This window comes from Apodemus sylvaticus, chromosome 10 (genome assembly GCF_947179515.1).
Source record: "Apodemus sylvaticus chromosome 10, mApoSyl1.1, whole genome shotgun sequence".
In the NCBI taxonomy this organism is placed as follows: domain Eukaryota; kingdom Metazoa; phylum Chordata; class Mammalia; order Rodentia; family Muridae; genus Apodemus; species Apodemus sylvaticus.
The window spans coordinates 44,063,140-44,081,948 of NC_067481.1; the positions used below are offsets into that span (position 1 = coordinate 44,063,140).

General features: G+C 53.5%; 1 long non-coding RNA gene and 1 other non-coding gene across 2 annotated transcripts; both read left to right on the forward strand.

Moving 5' to 3' along the window:
- The first annotated feature begins 10,329 nt into the window (after positions 1-10,329).
- LOC127693695 (uncharacterized) lies at positions 10,330-18,037 on the forward strand. The gene is made up of 3 exons (XR_007979732.1): positions 10,330-10,485; positions 16,988-17,595; positions 17,782-18,037. It is a non-coding gene; the product is annotated as an uncharacterized LOC127693695 (long non-coding RNA).
- LOC127695637 (U6 spliceosomal RNA) lies at positions 11,905-12,008 on the forward strand. Its single transcript, XR_007980020.1, has one exon. It is a non-coding gene; the product is annotated as a U6 spliceosomal RNA (small nuclear RNA).
- Positions 18,038-18,809: the final 772 nt, after the last annotated feature.

Genomic DNA, 18,809 nt, shown 5'->3' on the forward strand with positions numbered 1-18,809 from the left:
ATGCCCAGCTTCCTGCAGCTGAGTCTTAATAAGAACCGTCAGTGATGGCGATCTGCTGTGTGTCTCCCTGACCACGCTGCACACTCCCACCAGCCACACAGCCGCTGTGGCAGGACCCGTACCACAGAAGGGGAGGAAAGGAGTGACAAGCCTGGGTCAGGGCTGAGACCTGCCTCAGGTCTGCCTGGGCCAGGAAGTGGCTCCCTGTGTTCTCTATCATCTGTGCAGAGGGGACCACAGTCCAGCACGGCCACTTCCCACCAGGTCTTGGGGTTCACCCACACGTGCCTCAGCTCTGTCTGCTCTTAGTGCCTGTCAGACCCATGGATGGACGGTCAGGCTGGGTTCTCTGCTGGTTCACCCCAAGTCTTCCCAAGAGCTGCTGTGACACCCCTTGGCGTGTTCCTGTCATTGTTAGTTCTCTGCTGTAAGGGACATTAGTCCTTGTTAGTTCTCTGCTGTAAGGGACATTAGTCTCAGGAAACACACACACACACACACACTCTTCTGGATATGGATAGATGTAGACAGCGATTTTTCTGGTCAGAACACACTAAAAGGCTTAGCTTATAATTCCACTTTGAAAGCAAACAAATCCCTCAAAATTGTCTCCCAAATCATCTCAGTGGAAACCGCCCCCAAGCCACAGCAGACACGTGATACCAGCAGGCTTGCAGGCCCAGGACTGCAGCAGAGCCACTGGAGTCCTCGGATCCAGCATCCGGAAGGCAGAGAGAGTGTGGGGGGCTCCAGGAGGATCTATTGCCACCAGCTTGCTTGGGCCTCCCCAGTCTATCCCTGGATAAACAGAGGGCCACAGCAGCAGATGGGCCGCTGGCCGCTCCTCTCAGCACACACACAAGCTCTTTGTGGCTTCTCTGCCAGGGCTGGGCTCAGCAAGGGAAAACCAAAGGCGCCTGGCCTCGGGACACTGAGCCACTGTTCTTCCTACTTAAGGAGAAACCACAGCCCAGGGCTGAAGGAGCCACTGTGTTCAGGTGGAAACTGGAGAGGCTGAGCCCAGAGGAGGCCAGTCGGGGGTTGCCCTAAAAAGAGGCTGTTTTCAGGCCAGGTTTCCTGCTGTCCCAACTTAAGCACAAGGCTGCACTCACTCACTCACAGGGCGAGGCCCTGGCATCCAATCTGCCCAGGCTACAGCCCAGCCTGCCTGACCACTTGTACTTTAGTGTCTCGGTGCGGGGTTCTGACCTGGACGGCAGGGTTGACAGCAGTCATTCCCCCGGTTACTTTGTCTTTGCATGTGAGCTCTTTGGCTGTCTTCAGTCCTCCGTGGCTGAACCGTCTCTCCTGCTCATTTATTTGTTTCTTGAGGGAGGGCCTCATGCATTCCAGGATGGTTTTAAAGGAGGTGAGTAACTGGGTGATCCTGAGCCCCTCTGATGCTCCCGTTTCCACCTACACCTCACACCCAAGAGCCTCACGCATGCCGGGCAAGCACTGTGCCAGCCGAGCTGCACCCCTGCCTGTTTAATTTGTTATCATCATTTGGCTAAAACACGGTTTTTAAATCCTGACCCTCCTGCTGCAGCCTCCCAGAGTGCTGAAGCTACAGGCACACACCGCGGCAACCAGCCCCTCATTGGCAGTAGCTGCGTTCTCTACAAAGACACCAGCAGCTCTGAATCTGGGACTAGTGACCCAGCATTCTTCAACACCTGAACCCCTGGAGATACAGGTGTCCCCGGGGGTGCCCACCTCTGCTCTAAATAAGGCCCACCCTGTGCTTCAAGCCCTGTCCCTTCTCTGGGAATGGAGGGGGGGGTGTATTCACACATTCACACCTTGCTTGTGGCTTTAAATTCCATTGCATGTTGATACCCAGGCTGGACCTCTCTCCTGAGCTCCAGCCCCCTTCATCAAGTGCTTGAAGGAAGCCGGCACCAGACCTTTGAAAGTACAGGAAAGGCAGGTGGCTGAGGGACTTCAGCAGGCCTCACAGGGCTCTGGAGTAGGGATGATCACACCAAGTGGTCCAAACGCAGCACAGAGGTAGAAGTTTTGTGTCCTCTTGGCCAGCAATGGAAGGCAGCTCCCAGGGTAGCTGTAGTTCCTTGGGGAGAAAGCCAAGGTGACCCCTGGAGAGGGCCTGCTACAGCACACACTTCTGAAGGTGGAGACTGAGGGGCTGGGGCCCACAGGGATCCGAACGCCTCCTTCCACTTGCCGATAGCAAGGCCCCAGTGTCTGAGAGGCATCCAAAGGGAACACGTGAACATACTGGATGCCAAGTTTCCCTCCAAACGTGCTGTGTCCCTCAGCTCCATTCCCACTGCACTTAGCTAACTAAACAGGCATTCACCCAGGGTGACTCAGCAGGCTGAGTCTCATAGCCTCTGGCCCCACAGCAGCAGGTCTTGTGTCTGCAGTCACCTGCTGGTACCTTCTGGGATTAAAGACCCCAGATGTCTCTAAAATGCCAAGAAGGGCTCTTCATGTTTGAGCTTTAGCCTCGCCTGGCTCCCTGCAGGCCTAGCACACACCACACCCAAGGGCCCCCACGGCTCAGGTCTCTGCCCAGTAGCCTTCCCCAGGTCTCCCAGGCCCGGCTCTGAAGTGCAGCAGATTCTGAAACTGTCCATCAGCCAAGTTTCCCTCAGAACAGGCTGCCTTCCTGTCTTCTTAGCCTCACAGTCCTTAGGCCTACCTAACTCATGTCACCTGTCACCTCCCAAGACATCCTCCTTTAGAAGAGCAGCAACTACTCCTTACCACTGAGCCGTCTCACCAGCTCCCTTTAAGTGTAATTGTAAAGTTCTGTGGGTTAGAAGGCTCACACAGTGTTTTCTTTCCAGATGAAATTTTATAATGATGACCACGACTTGGCTTTCAAGGCCTAGTGTTGTGACCGCCGTGCTTGCTCTTGGGACTCCCTCAACACCAGACCTGGCCTGAGGACTCATCACAGGCATCTACGATCTGGCCTGCCCAGTGAAGCACTCACCTGAAGTGTGAAGGCCTGGCCCCAGACATGGAAGTCCTTCCCTGCTTCAGACTCAGCATCTAACCACATGATTTCAACCCAAGCCCAGGCACAGCCTGGCTTTGTGGCCCACATGAATGCCAGGCGAGGGGCTCTCTGCCTGGCCAGTGTCAGAGTTTGAGAACTTGAGTCTGTCTAGTGCCTCATATGAAATGGAAATAAAGGTACTTATCACAAAAGGAGCATTTAGGGGCAGGCTCCAAACACATGGTGGTGGCCGGCATAGCCTCTGTCCCCATGCTGCCCAGGGACACTTGCTAGGTTGGTCCTTCCTCACAGCAGATCATAACTGCTACTGTCCTCTTCCCTTCTGCCGAGCCCGTGGGAACCTTCGGCAGAGCCTCGTTCCTTCCACTGTTTGCTGGGCCTCCCGCTTGGGCTCTCCCTGCTTGCTTTTAAGCTTTTAAACTCTTATTAAGGTGGAGTGCATACGTGTCTCTTTGTGTGCACCTGCAGGCCTCAGAGAAAGGGGGCGATAGAACCTAAGGTCCCTTCCAAGGAGAAAGAAATGTGGGAGAGCCAGCAAGCCAGGAGAGGGCTGCTGTTGGGGGCCACTGGACAGGTGGAAGTGGATGCACCAGCATGCAGGGGCCTAAGGACCACAGGAACATTGCCTGGGGCTGGGAGACTCAAGACTCAGAGTCAGCCTGCACAGCCCTCCCTGTCCTACCAGGCAGGGTGCAGCTAGCTGTATTTGCAGTGCGACTTTTCCAAGTCTCAGCTCCTAGACCTTCAAGAGCTTGAGAGAGGCCCTGGCAGGGTTCACATGTAACACTAATACTTGACGCTGCGCCTTGCCTTCAGAGAGCTTCGGCCCCGCCTAATCTGGATGTAGCTGGGTATATGCCATTCTTCTCATTTCACGGATTAAAAAAAGATGAGATTCTGAAAGACTGGCCCGCCAGAGGACACGCAGGGTCAGGATGCTGGCCTGCCTGACTGCACTTCACATAGCCCTTCCAAATCCAGCAGAAGGTCAGCATGTGGCTGCCCAAGGGGCTGCTCCACAGCTATGTGGGCTTCTGTGGAGAGGGAGGGAAAACCTCTGATCAGAAGGGTCCCAAGACCAGAGCCCCAAGCATCAGGATCCTGTTAGATATGAGACGACTCCCACCCCAGGTGCCCTGCTGCTCTTCTAGTTTCTGAAGACACCATGCCATGAAAGGCACCAAGTCACCCTAAATAAACCTGCTTTCTGTCGCCTTCCCGTTCCTTCCTGGGCCCCTCTTTCGGGGCCCCATGGCCCAGTCCGTGTCTAAGAATACCAGGCGAGGGCAAACAAGAGCTGGCACGCTCGCCTTGAGGACAGGCTCTCCCTTGGCTGCTTTGCAAAGGGCCGGTTCTGGCAGCCCAGGCATTCAGTTGCCTTCATTAGAATGGGCCCCGAGCTGCTGCTACTGACCTCTGGAGCCATTCCACCAGAGCAGGGATGAAAGCAGAGAGAACGCTCCCAAAGGAGCTGCCCTTCCCCAGCAGTTGGGACAGAGAGCTGAGTGGGAAGTGGGTGCAGCGCTGGTCACTCCACGGGCAACCAGAGACAGGACACAAAGCCCTTTCTGAGGGCCATCAGGGACAGGCTCACAAAGGTGCCCCTCAAGCAAACACAGCAGGAGAACCAGTCAGAGGACAGAATTAAGGCAAGGAGAGAGTGAGGCAGGCCCTAGAAGCAGCAGCTTTTCTGGAACACTTGGGAGCAGAGGCAAAAACAAGAGCAGGGTCCTGATGGTGCCCACCCAGCAGCGCCAGACAGCAGGTGAGGTTCACGGGCAGCCCAGACCAAAGGCAAAGATTCCAAGTGTGAATTCTTCCAGGAACTGGGGAGATTCTGTGCACAGATGCATATTAGCATAGCAAACGCTGAGCCTTCTAGACTGAGGGGGCAGCTTCGCCTGGGGCCTCACGACCCTGAGGGACAATCAGACCCTCTGGAAGCCAAGGGCTGCTCTCTCTCTAGGGCCACCTGTTTTCTCTAGATGTCTCCTGCCTGGCTAATGGAATTGGGAATTTATTAGAAACTACAGTGTGTGTGGCCAGGGAAGAGCAGAGCAGAGTGTGGAGGGTCTTTCAAAGCCAAGCTGTGTGTGATGCACCAGTTGGGCTGTGGCTGGCCAGCAGAGGACTGACGGTGATAGCGCTCTCGCTCTCTCTCTCTCTCTCTCTCTCTCTCTCTCTCTCTCTCTCTCTCTTTCTCTCTCTCTCTCTCTCTCACACACTCTCACACACACACACACACACACACACACACACACACACACACGAACTGCCTGTGAGAAGGGCACACGGCTGGCCAACCTCACCATTCGGTGGCTGGGTAACCTTGGAAAAATCTCTTCATCTCCCTCAACATCACTTTCAACTTGGACAATGGGCTCAACAGGCAGGTCCTAGCAACTCAGGAGGCTGAGGCAATTCCAGGCTAGCCTGGGCTACAGAGAGAGAACCTGTCTCAGAACACCAAAATAAATAGATAATTTTTTTTAATTATCATTTTAGGGGGTGGGAGATGACTCAGCAGGTTAAGCACACTTGCTCTTACAGGGGTCCTGGGTTTTGATTCCCAGAGCCTATATATATGGTAGCTCGCAAAGCGCTGTAACTCCAGTTCCAGAGGGACCTGAAGCCCTCTTCTAGCCTCCACAAGCACAGAGAACACACGTAGTGCATACACACACAGGCAAAACACCTATACATATAAAGTAGAAATAGTTTTTTTTTTTTAAGTTTTAAAATAGGTATCTAATGTAGCTCAGGTTAGCCTTGAACTGCTGACCCCCCCCACCCCTACCCCTCCAACCCCCCCCCCCTCCCTCTCTAGCCCTATGAACGCACCAGGCCTGGTTTATACCATGCCGGGGAATCAAACTCAGGGATTCACGATTGCTAAGTAAGCTCTCTACCAAATGAGCTTCATCCCAGCTGCGAAAATGTGTTTTAATTTGTGACAATACTTTCTGTGTGCTGGATACAAACACAAGCACTGTCTTCACAGCCTGCCTAACAGCACAGGAGGGAGGGGGTGTCACCCTCATCCTGCAGGTGAGAAAACAGGAAGTCACAAAGATGTGGACTGGGAACCAGGTGTCTGACTTGTGACTTGGAACCATTGCTGCCTACTCCCCCGGGACTGTCGGTGTGCTGGTCAGAGCCTCTAAGACAGAAAGCAGACTGGTCAGGGCCTGGAGGCCTGAGGTGAAAGTCAGCCTGGGGGGGTGGGGGGGGTGGGAGAGTCCACAGCTCCGCAGCAGCGTCCACACCTGTGGTTGGCCCAGAGAACTCGCTAGGATTCTGAGCCTCCAGACGACGCAGGACTGGGGGGGAGGGGAAGTGAATGTAGCCTGGAATTTGCTCAGTCTCTCAGGCTCAGCCGGCTGACTCTGGCCAAGGTGTGAGGTCAGTAGGGTGCTGTTCTCCATGCGGCCCTTACTACAGCAGCCACAGGGCCAGGGGAAGACCCCTGATCTAGAGCAGAGCCGAAGGGAGCAACCGTGAAGGAGTCTACAACCTAGTTTCCCTCAGAGATGAAAGTGTAAACTAGCCACTGACCCATTCCCAGGGCCTGGGTGTGAGTAACAGCCCATCATCTCTGTCCCTGCGGCAAGCAGCAGTACGATCCCGCCCTTCGATTACACGCTCCCAGAACAGGGGGAATAAAAATAAACTAACCCTGACGGGAGCAGCTGCCCTGACAGGAGTGGGCCCGCTCTCGGTAGAAAGGCTGCCACCAGCTGTGGCCGTCAACGTTATCTGGTCCCCTACACTGGCAGTGCAGGACCCAGGGCTCCTCCCAGCCACACTCACACACATGAATGGGATGGCGGTCAGGCTGGGGAAGGTAGCAAGGGAACAGACGAACCAGGGAAGGGAGACTGCGGGGCTACTGCTCTCCAGCCCCTCAGACCCCCAGGCCTCCTGCATCATTCCAACACAAGCGCCCCCAATAACGTCACACGATCCCAACCAAGCGCCCAGCACTGGCCAGGATGGCACCTCCTTTATTTCTCTGCACACGGCCATGGGCCGCTATGCCCATCCATAAGCCAGGGAACAGAGACACACTGGGGATCAAGGGTAAGGTAAGGTAGCAGAGGCGACAAGGGCAGGGCCGGGGTTCATCCTACCTCTGCCTACAAGTCTGGCGTCTCCCTCCCAAGGGTGCTTGCTTGATAAGAGGGCCAAGCCCTGATGGTTTCTCCTCCCTGATGGCTTGGGCTTTTCAGTTCTGGGGATGGTTCTTTGGAATCCTGAGCAGCAGCTGGCCATGAGCAGAGCTGGTTTCATGATCAGGCTCAACTGAGGCCTGTGTTTGGGGTCCAAAAGCCACGGCTGAGGGCCCAGCAAGACAGCTCAGTAGGAGAAAGAGCTTGCCATATAACCGTGGAGACCTGAGTTTGATCCCTGTTGCCCATATAACGGTGGAAGGAGGGAACCCACTCCACAAAGCTGCCCTGACTTCACACATACTGTGGCACGTGGACTCTGCCCCAAACGACGCGCACACAAGCTGAGGCTTGGAAGGAGAACTTTCCAGGCCATGATGTGGGGTGAGTTATAACACCAGCTGGAACTGGAGGAGCATTATCCTGGTTCAGACCTTGCAACCAGCCAGTGCTGGGGCCTCCAGACAGACTTGTTTTCCTCCGGCAATACTGGGCCTGTTCCAAGATTTCAAATTCAAATGGATCCACCTAACCCTGTCTGGTGTGCACTCATCCATAGCTGGGTGTACTTTAAAACCACCAGGGCAGTTTGGCAAACTCCCAATGACTGGTGAAACTGCAGATCGATTAAATCTGGAGGTTTTAAGGCTCCCCAGGTGAGTCCAGTATACGTGACCTACTGGAGTGCCCAGCAGCAGACTGGGCATATGCATAAATTGCCTGGAGGTCAGAACCTAGGAATGTGTGCATGCGCAGACTGGGTGGTCTAGTTAGCTCCCAGAACACACACACAAATACAAGCCACAGAAGCAGCAAGGCCTACGAATGTCCCAAAGTGTGTTCCAGGAGAGAATGGCCTCCCTGGTCAGTCAAGTCTGAGTGTAAACATTGTATGCAGCCCCTGCTCCTTTTCAAGGTTCTTGGTTTGTCAAGCTCTGAGGGGCTCTGTGCTGAGGAAACCAGTCTATCTCCTGGCTCTTATGATCCCAGAGTGCCCAGCTCAGCCAAGTGCTTGGAAGCACCCCACGTCACCTAGTGCTCTGTAGCTCTGCTCCTCGATGGGGAGACTGAGGATGCTGGAAGTATGATCAGTGCATGGTGTGAGTCAGGAGCCAAGCCAGGCCTGGGAGGCGGGGAGGGGTTTTACTACTTCGCCTGTACTCCTGGGGTGGGAGAGAGGGGGGACACCAAGAGCTTGGTGGGGAGGCAGTTAAAGCCCGGGACAGGGAGGAGCTTGTGAGCAGCAAGTGTGGGGGGGGCATGCCCCACCTGGGGGCTGCCACATAGCGCTGTTTGCTACAGTCCTGCTGGCTAATGCCCGCTGTAATGACACGCACGAACGCACGCCACTTGTAGAGATAGGTGGCCAAGAGGAACTAGAACTAAAGTATGAATATTTACAGCCACCTACAATCCTTACCCCATGTCTCACATATCTAGCACTCCCTGGCTAACACTGAAAGGGCTCTAACTATACCTCCTAGAACCATTCCACCAGGCCCAGGTGTGCAGCAACACGGCGCCCATTTCACAGACAAGCTAAGGCTGGGAGAGATTGCTAGCTCAAGGTCTTATTGGGAGGGCCAGGCTGGTAGGGAAACACTGCCCCTCCTCCCAGGATTGACAGGCATGACTGGTCGCTCCCCATAGCCAGTCCTAAACTAAGAACCGCCCACTTTTCAAAAGCCAGAGCAACAAATATGGGTCTCAAGTGTTCCTTCTCCAGCTGACCCAAAGACTAGTTACTTATTTATCTTTGTGCGGTTGTTTTGGGACAAGTTCCTGTTTCCCAGGCTGGTCCGGCCTGGACTGATCCACCTCCTGCCTCACTGGTGGGATTTCCTGTACCACCACACCCAACCCAAAGGTTGTTTTCAATGGGTACCTTCCACATGAGCTTGAAGAGCCCTACCCCAACCCCAGTTGGGATCTTGACACTGGGCAGGGCCTGGGGAGGCAGCATCCACTCATCCTGCCCAGGCCCAGACCGGCACTGGGGACACCTGCCTCTTATTCCTTTGAGAAGGTGCATCTTGAACGTGAAAGTGGCCAGCAGGCAGGCGTGAGTTTTAGCAGTCACTCATTTCAAAGCCCCTGCCTCCAGCTCTAAGGATCGCAGGAGGCCACCGCAAAGGTCCAAGTGTCCCTGTGCCCTAAAATGTAGAAGATGTCCTAAGGCCCAGCCCATCATATGAGATAGGATGTCCTGGTGCCAGGGAGGGATACTTTTGGTCAGTCTAGAGGGCTGGCAAAGCCTGCTGGGGCAGAACCAGCCCCCAAAGAACATAGCAGAGGCAGCAGTAAGGCCTCCTAAAGGAGGGAGAAACACCAGTCTGCAGGTGGGGGACCCTGTTGCCAGAGACACTAAGTATCAGTCAGGAGGCAGGGAAGCTATAGATGGCTTCTTGTCAAAGGGGCAGCTCAGGGCCCTTCATCTTTTCGATAAATGTTTACCCAGTCCTAGTGTGTCATTCATTCCTTGAGGTACAGAGATGAACCAGAGATAGCCCTGACCTGAAGCTCAGAATCTAGTGACTAATAGCAGTAAAAACAGTTATAGTCTGATGGAAATTTTATCATGATTTTTCAGATAAGGATTCTAGCTACAGAGAGGCTAAGCAGCCTGCTCAGTGCCGCACAGCCAACACATCTCACAGGCAGGAGTCCTCCCAGGATCCCCGTGTTTGTGGCTGATGTTTGTAGTGAGCTGAGGGAGAAGGACGGGGTAATGACACATTGGAAGATTTTGGGCAAGACAAGGGGAGGCAGACCAGAGACAGGAAGTCAGCAAAGGGGCTGCCCCAATAGCCAGACGACGGCCATGAAAGGCGGGCCTGGGACTGCTGTGTTTAGTTGCATGGGTTGTGTACTGCACCGACTCCCAGGTGGCATTCCCACAGACTGCGAAAGACTAGTTCTTCCTTGCAGTTCTGAAGCCCAGGGACTTTAAGAACGAATAGACGGAAGAACAGACAGCCATGACTGGGAGTCTGGGGACAAGTCTTTCGGTCTCTGAGTAATAGCTGTCAACCAAGCCCACACAGTTATCACAAGTTTTGTTTCCTCCAGGGGAGGAAGTGGCAACTAAGCCCCAAACGCATTGCACACCACACCCTGAGTCAGCTGGGTTTGCATTTCCACAGCAAGGAGTCTGGGCTGAAAGGGGTTCCGAGAACTAATAAGGTGGGCAAGGTGCCTCCTCCCAGTGGGAGGTTCCTAAAGTCATCTGAAGTCCAGAGGCACAAAGGCTCGGCAGGTTAGAGATGCCACCAAGACCTGAGTTTGATCCAAAGGCCCACGTGGTAAAAGGGGAAACTCCTGCAGAAGGTAGAAGGGGAAACCTCTGACCTGTGTGTGTGCGCGTGTGTGCGTGTGTGTGCGCACTCCTTTCTGGAGTGTTTCTTATTTATATTCACTTCACAGTTTCCTCTCCACAGCCAGACAAAGGTCTTCTGGTCAGGACCTCTGTCTAGGCGATGCCCACATAGCAGGCCTGGGGAGCACTCTTCTCCCTTGTCGCTTACCCTGGAGGCCTCCTGTGATGCTCAGGGTGCAGACAAACTCTGTAAGTCCTTCATAGCCCAGCCATTCCTTTCTCCCGGGCTGGGGTGGAGGGCAAGGAGAGGCCTGGGATGCAGAGGGTCTGCAGGACACGTGGAGAGGAGCTGGCTACCCCGAGCCCTGGGTGCAGACAGGATGAGTGACAACCCAGGCACTGCACACCAAATCTCTTAGACAAGTGCCTTAGTTGTCAGGGTCTCAGCCTTCTCCCAGTGCAGTGGGCACTACGGACTGGAGAGTGTAAGCAGAAAGGACGGGTGGCGGTCAGAGGAGGTGGCCATGGCAAGTGTGAGTACCTGGCTTACATTCCAAGAGCCCACCCCACCCTGCCAGGGGCCTGCTGCCTGCCTCTGGCAGAGGAGACCTGGCCTCAATGGGAAGGTACTCTATGCTGAGAGGGAAGGTAGATGAGCGGGATGGAGAGGGATGGGAGACTGGGGGAGGGAGGAGGGAGGGAGAGGAAGCAGCTATAGAGCAAAATGTGTGGTTACCTAGTGAGGTCCGTCAGCAAATAGACATTAGGCCCTGCCTTGCTTCCTCCAGGGGTACAGCCCTGACCGATCAATCTATCGGGGTCTCCTGGGAGCTATGAGGTAACCCCTGTCAACCTCCCATGGGGAAAATGGGAGGCAGCTGTCAGGAGGGACCCACAGTGCTGACTGCCGGAAGCCAGGTCACAGTGACTGGGGAGGATGCAGGGTAAGGCCATAGGACGGGACAGGACGGGACGGGACAGGATAGGACAGGACAGGATAGGGACTCTTCCTTGCCTGGAGTTTAGGGACGGGCCCGCCCCACACTCTAGCAACACTCTTCTTTCAGTCCGCAAACATGGAGCATCTGGGCAGAACAGAGCTCCAGCAAGGCTGGTCCTGCCTCTGCAGAGGGTGCAAGCTCGTCCCAGGGGACAGCAGGCTCCACACTTCCAACCTCCAAACTCATTCTTTACCTGGAACTATTTGGGAGCAGGACAAGCCCACCCCTGTCACCTGAAGAAATCAGTCTTGGGCACGGTGTTCTGTGCCCCTGCCGCCTACCCCATCTGCGGCCACCTCTATCCAATCAGAGCTGATGCCGGCTGGGGTGAGGCCCAGTCCGCAGAGTGTTTGCCCAGCTGTGTGATGCTCTGCTACACGCCTAATCCTAGCACTTGGGCCAGGGAGGGAAGAGGACCTGTCCAAGACCGTCCCTTCAGCAGGACTCACACTAAAACTGGAACAATGCAGAGCAGATTAGCACGGCCCTGGTGCAAGGATGATATGAAAATTCACTAAGTGCCCCATAGTTAAAAAAAAAAAAAGTACAGACCTTACAAAAGAAAGTTTTAAAAGAAAACACTTGTCAAAAGTGAGTTCCAGGCCAGCCTGGCCCACTTGAGACCTAGCTTCCAAAACAAAAGGAAACCCAAGACCAAAATCCAGCTGGCCCTGGTAATGCTGGCAGATGCCAGTTGGGTCCAGTCGCATCCCCATGGCAACAGCCCCTCCCTTGAGGAAGACTTCCTGACTTGTTTTCCAATAGTGTCTCCTTCCTTAGACTTCATTGTGGATTTTTTTACCCTGACATCTGTAAAATTATTTACAATAAAAAGACACATTCAGAGTTAGACCAAGGTAGAAATAACCCACAGAGGCCAAGGAGAGCAACAGCCACACTGACAGACAGCGCGTGCGTTCACAGGCCTCACCAGGGAGAGTTCGGGTTAGTTGGAGCAAGTCTCATCATCTGACGGAGATTTCATTCCCGGAGGAAAGACCCCGTGCAGAACCCAGAGAACATAACCAAGCAAAGAGTGCAGATCGTAAAAGTGTTCTAGTGGCGGGTCTCCGGGAGTCGCCAAGGCGCCCCACTCAGGGCGCTCGCACAGCCTGGTGGGAATGGGGACAGAGAGGAGACAGCCAAGCTTGGAGCAGGATATCAGGATGGAGGTGGGACTCTAAAGGAAGAGGCTCTACCTGTGCCAGAGGCTGGGTGTCCCATGTCTCCTGAGCTAAGCTCCTGCCTACAGTGGGGACAGGGGCCCTGCAGGTAGGGAAGGGAGTCACCTGCCATCGGCCCAACACTGGCCGTATGGGTCCAAACTGCCGCCTTCTTAGAGGACTTTAGCTTAGATTGAGAACTTCCTTCTGCTGGGCAGTGGAGACACGCACCTTTAATAACAGCACTTGGGAGGCAGAGGCAGGCAGGTTTTTGAGTTTGAGGCCAGCCTAGTCTACTTCCTTCTGGGGGCTGGAGAGATGGTTAAAAGCACTGGCAGTTCAATTCCCAGCAACCACATGGTGGCTCACAACCACTCCTAACTTCAGTCCCAGGAACTGAACTGGTGCCCTCTTTCGCCCTCCTTGGGCACTGTACACATGAAGGACAGGGACATATGTGTAAATGAAATACCCATACATATAAAATTAAAATAAGTAAACCTAAACAAAGAAAAGTAAAGCAAAACAAACAGCCCCCCTCCCCAACACAAACCTCAGGAGAGTAAGTCCTCCACAAGTAACCATAGTGTAGGGAGAGGCAGCCCCTGGGAAGACCTCAGAGCAGGGAGGGGGCACTCAGCTTCCCTCACTGTTGGGCCAAGAGACTTAGTTCAAGTGAACAAGGAGGTGTCTGTGTGGACATGACAGGCCCAAGAGAGAGACTGAGGCAGGAATCTGAGAGGAACAAAATACACTCCCAGATATGCTACTTTGACATAGGATTATTATTGCTTTGTTTTTCTAGGCAGGGCTTCCTTATGTAGCCCTGGCTGTCCTGGAACTCTCTCTCTCTGTAGACTAGGCTGGACTAGAACTCAGAAATCCCCCTGCCTCTGCTTCTTGAGTGCTAGGATTAAAAGTGTGTGCCACCACGTCCAGCTGACACAGGATTATTTTGAGTTAAAGCAACAGAGAAATAGCAAACACCAGGAGCAACCTGCTGCTGTCCCATGTGTGGGGCAGCAGGTCACACATCTCCCTCCATGAAGAAGGCTTGAAGCAAATCCTTCGGCTCCTGCCTGTAACCCCAGCCTCAGGAGGCTGAGGGAGGAGGGTTGCTGTGAGCGCAAGCCTAGAAGTTAGGCTGCAGTGAGACTTCATCTCCAAAAAGGAAGGGGGAAATAAAACGTAAGAAATACATCAATAAAGAGGAGGAGGAGGAGCACAACAACATGAATTTGTAAATGTGTGCTAGGAAGGGACTGTCAAGCATGTGGGACTTCAGGCTCAGTCAAAAGGCAAGTTCCAGGCCTAGGCCTACATTGTGTGTGTGTGGGGGGGGAGGCGGAGAGAAAAGAAGACATTCTTTCCCCTCCACAGATCAGTCTCCTGCCCACTGTGAGGGGCTAGCCTGCTGGTAGAGAGCTTGCATTACCAAACCAGAGACCCTGGGTTCGGTTCCAGCATGCTCCCCACAAAAAGCCGGAGTTATGCTGTGTCGTCGTATTTCAGCCATATTTGTTTTCCTGGTCTAGAGAGTGGCAGGGATCGGGACAAGTTCGGGTGTCCCAGCCAAGGAACCTTCCAAACATTTCTCCCCTGGGACCAGGTGGTCCCCACCCTACAGGAAGGCCTAGAGCTGAGTTTCCCAATTAGTTGGAGCAGCTGATGACAGGGGTGGGGATGAGGGTGAGTGGAGATCAGGGGCATGTACTCAGCCACAGCAACCCTGGGGCAAAAGATATCAGTGAGCTAAGACCTGTTTACGACCTGAGACCTGAAATCCCAGCGTTTTCTAGGCACGGTGCTGGGAGGTTTGCAGGCATACCCAGAGAACCACACCAGTTACCACCCCCAGTTAGTGCAGGAAAAGAGGCACAGGTGGAAGATTGAGATTTTGCTGTCAGCCCTACTAGTATTGGGCAGGATCAAGAGGTAAACCCAGGATCCTCAGGCCCCCAACGCCTTGCTATCAAGTTTAATTTTACAATTTGGGGTGAGTGGGCAGAGACGTGGCTCCAATGATTAAGAGCACTTGCTGCTCTCCTATAGGACCTGGGTTTGATTCCCAGCACCTACATGGCAGCTCCCAATTGTCTGAGATTGGGAATCTCAAGACAATTCTGGGGAAATCAAATGCCCTCTTCTGGCCTCCGTGGGTACTGCACACATGTGGTGCACAGACATGCAGGCAAAACACTCAGCCGCATAAAATAAAAAGAAAGAAATTGGTTGGGCATAGTGGTGTGTCTCTTTAATCCCAATGCTTCAGAGGAACCTACATATGATCTCAAGACAGCCTGGGTCCAGTTCCAGGACAGCCAGAATTACATAATAGAGAGATATTGTCTCAAAAGACTAACAAACCAATGAACTAACTAACAAATAAATATAAATGTTTCTTTAAAAAAATTTATATTAAAAAAAAATCACAGTTTGGAACCCAGCATGGTAGCATATACCTGTAGTCTCAGCTACTTCAGAAGCTAAGGCAGGAGGACTGCTCAAGGCAGAGGTTTGAAGCCAGACTGGACAACAGGGGGACTCCCATCTCAAATAAACAGCATGAATGCTTGCTCCCATAGCACACACACTAACACTGCAAAACTACGCAGAAGGCCAACAGGGCCCCTGAGCAAGGATGGCATGAACAGTCTGAAGAATTCCCTATGAAAAACAACCAACCAACCATGGCTTAGCTCTGCCACCAAGACAGTCACGTGGGCTTCCAGCTGTCTACTTCCGGAAATCAACAGCGTCTATTGGGTCACAAGCACTGCCTTCCAATCCCTGGCAGTGACAGGGCCTGGCTTAGGGCAGATGTGACCTGCCCCAGCAGTCCACTGAGACTACAGTGAGAAAGTCAATCAGACTCAGAGGCAGAAGGCCGAGCACTGTTCCTGGCAGAAAACCACTGTGTCTGTCATAGCAGCAGACCTGAAGTCAGGAACCCAGTAGGCCTCACTGCAGGTGAGAGTCTGACAGCCCCGCTGGTGGACGGGGGAAGGGAAGAGGCAAGGAGGGATTGCTCCTGTGGAGTCTGTGGCATTTAAGGTGCGGCCAGAGAAAGCACCTTCACTTCACAGAGGCACGGGTGAGACTTAGGCAGCAACTCGGCCACTGTCATTAGAGACATCAAAAAAAGGCAGGAGATTCCTGTGTGGGGTAAAAGTATGAGAGACTGGGTGTGTCTGGGAGGGGCTCAGGGCCTCCCGCTTATGCATAGTGTGAATTTTGAGGCCTTTGAACTGATCTCCTTAGCGTTCCTGGGTTTCTAAGTGGGAACCAATTCCTCCCCAGCACAGGTGTGACCTTCCCATCTGGTAGTCATCCACCCCGCCAGTGTGTCCCAGTAGCATCCGTGAACCAGGTAGGGGTCTGAGTGCTGGAGGCACACACTCGGTGACCCTGAAGAAGTCCCAGATGTGGACGAGAGGGACTGGAGAAATGGTGCACAGTGTAGCGGACATGACCAGGGTACAGGCAGGGAAGGCTTCCCAGAGGAGGCGACACTGGTGCTGGGACCTGATTTGGGCAGAGGGACATGGTCCTGGGTAGGAGAATGCACAGGATGGTTTTTGTCAAGTTGACACAAACCTAGGCATATCCCTGCTGAAGGAATACTTCCATCAGACTGGCCTGTGGACCGGTCTGGGGTATTGTTTTGATTAACAATTGATGTGGGAAGACCAGGTCTACTGGAGGCTTGGCCATCTTCGGGTAGGTGGTCCTGGTGTGTATAAGACAGAAGACTGAGAGCCAGTAAGCAGCTTTCTCCCACGACTTCTGCCCAGTTCTGGCCCCATGTTCCTGTGTGGAGTTCCTGCCCTGGGATCCCTCCCTGATGGAGTGTGACCTGAGAGTTGTAAGATGAAATACGCCTTTTTCTCTCTGAGTTTCTTTGGACCACAGTCTTTATCACAGCAATGGAAAGCAAATTATAGACAGCAAGGAAGACAAAAAAGGCCAGGATGGCTGGGAACCCACCCGGAGAGGGCAGAAGTTCAGGCAGAGGTGAGACCCCGTAGGGTGTGGCGAGAAGTCAGGACTTCCTTCTAACAAGATTGTAACAGGGGCCTGGAGGCTCTGTCGCTTCAATTGGACCTGCAGGGCCCACATGGGATTAACAGCAAGATAACTCCTGGCCTCTCGGCTTTCATTCTGTGACTGTCTCCTCGGTCAGACCCCTGCTCCGCTCTGCCCATGAGCACGTTAATCACTCAGAATGCCACGAACACTAGTGACACAGGGATGGGTGGCCCTTTGGTTATCTAAGTTTCCTGCCCCCTTCAATGCTGAAGTCTCCAAGAGTAACAGGGAGCTTCTCTGTTTTTCTTGTCCTTTTCCAGAGCCCTAGAGTAGCGCCCAGATGTCTCCACTTATGCCCTAAATCTGGATTCCAGAAAAATCCTAGCAGACTTATCATCTGTGACGGACCCACCCCTCCCAGTGGGAGCACTGCCCCCGTGATGGAAACGGAAGCTGTTTTCCCTCCTGCGCGGCAGCAGTCATCTCCTAGGAGCCCGACAGATGTCAGAGCAGCAGGGTGAGCCCTGGAACCACACTCAGAGCAGGAGCAGAGGTGATGTTCAACTGCCAGGCTAACTATCACAGCCCTTCCTCTCCCGCATCTTCCTCTGTGTAAGCCTGCATCTCAGGGCAGCATCCTGTAGAGGGACGGTGGGTGGGGTGGCGCTTGCTCTCCTGTGTCCTGCAAGCCTGCATTGAGTCTTTCCAGCAGGACTCTTGCACCAGTTTGCTCTCTCAGGCAGGTGGAGGGGTCCTGGTTTGTAGGGAGTCGGGACTCTGGCCTAGGACTCTGTTAAGAAGATTTAGCACGGGAAGGTCTCAAGCAAGAGCATGCTGAAGAAGGATGGAAGGACAAGGGAAATTCTGGGGAACATGGTAAAGAGAGCCCCTTGCTTTGGAGACTGGCTGAGGCCTCTCCACCTGAGAGGTAAGAATTCCCACACATTTGCTGTAGAGTTGCTGGCACACTGGCGCTGTCTTTTTCAGACAGGGACCTTTGATGTTAACAGCAGTGACTCTGGTTTAAGGCCTGGATGCTTATGATCTTGGGCAGGGCCTCACTCCTTTCCCAAGACATTTTCTGGGATCTCAGGGCTGTTAATTTTGCTTACAGAGAAGACATCCCACCTCCTTGCATCTCTGTGACCTTACCGAGCATAATCCCATCGGGTGCCCTCAGGAGCCATCCTATGATCTCATTTGGGTTTCTAAGCAACCCTTTGAAGATAATAGTCTCAAATCTCACCAAAGTCCTACCTATGACTATAAAAGACTATGAATAAGTCTCTCAGAGAATCCCACAGCTGTGCTCTCTGGTGTGTATGTCTAAGCAACCCTCCCCCCTTTAACCCTCATGATTAAAATCTATATTAAAATGCTTTATAATAAAAAGATGAATTCTGCTTCATCCTGCTTACCTTGACATTCATGTCTATGTCAAAGTCGCACGTTCCAGCTTGGCCTGAGATGAGACCCTTAAAAGATTAGGGGGGCTCCTCAGGCTGCACTGGGCAGAGTGGAGCTGAGTCTCCCGCTTCTAGGCCCCTTGACATGTTCAGGTCCTGACTTAAGGGCCTAGAAGGAAATTCTGGCAGTTGTGTGGAAGGTTTGTCGTAGAAAGGCAAGAGAGTGTAGGATGTGGGTTGGAAGGCGGCTTCAGGTTCTGCAAGGGTGGGGAGAAGGGCTCAGGAGACTCAAGACATGTTCTAGAACAAACCCACAAGCCTCTGCTGTGCTCCTGATGAGATAGGGAGGACGGAAAGGAGGGAGGGAGGGAGGAAGCAAGGATGGGCTCATTAATGACAACTGACCTTGGAGCAGCTAGATGGGGAGCCTACGAGTACAGTGGGGGTGGGGAGGGTGGGGGTGAGGGAGGGGAGGGGACCGAAGGGCGCAGCGCCAGGCTGGGACTGTCCTCAGGCACATGCCTGCAAAGGCACCATCCACCGTGTCACAGACCCTTGCATCTTGTCCTGTGCTACCTCAGATAAGCCACCAGACACAGAGGTCCCTGTTAGGAGCCCTGCCTTAAGTTTTCTATAAGCTACTTTGTTTGTTTTTGTTTTTCGAGACAGGGTTTCTCTGTATAGCCCTGGCTGTCCTGGAACTCACTCTGTAGACCAGGCTGGCCTCGAACTCAAA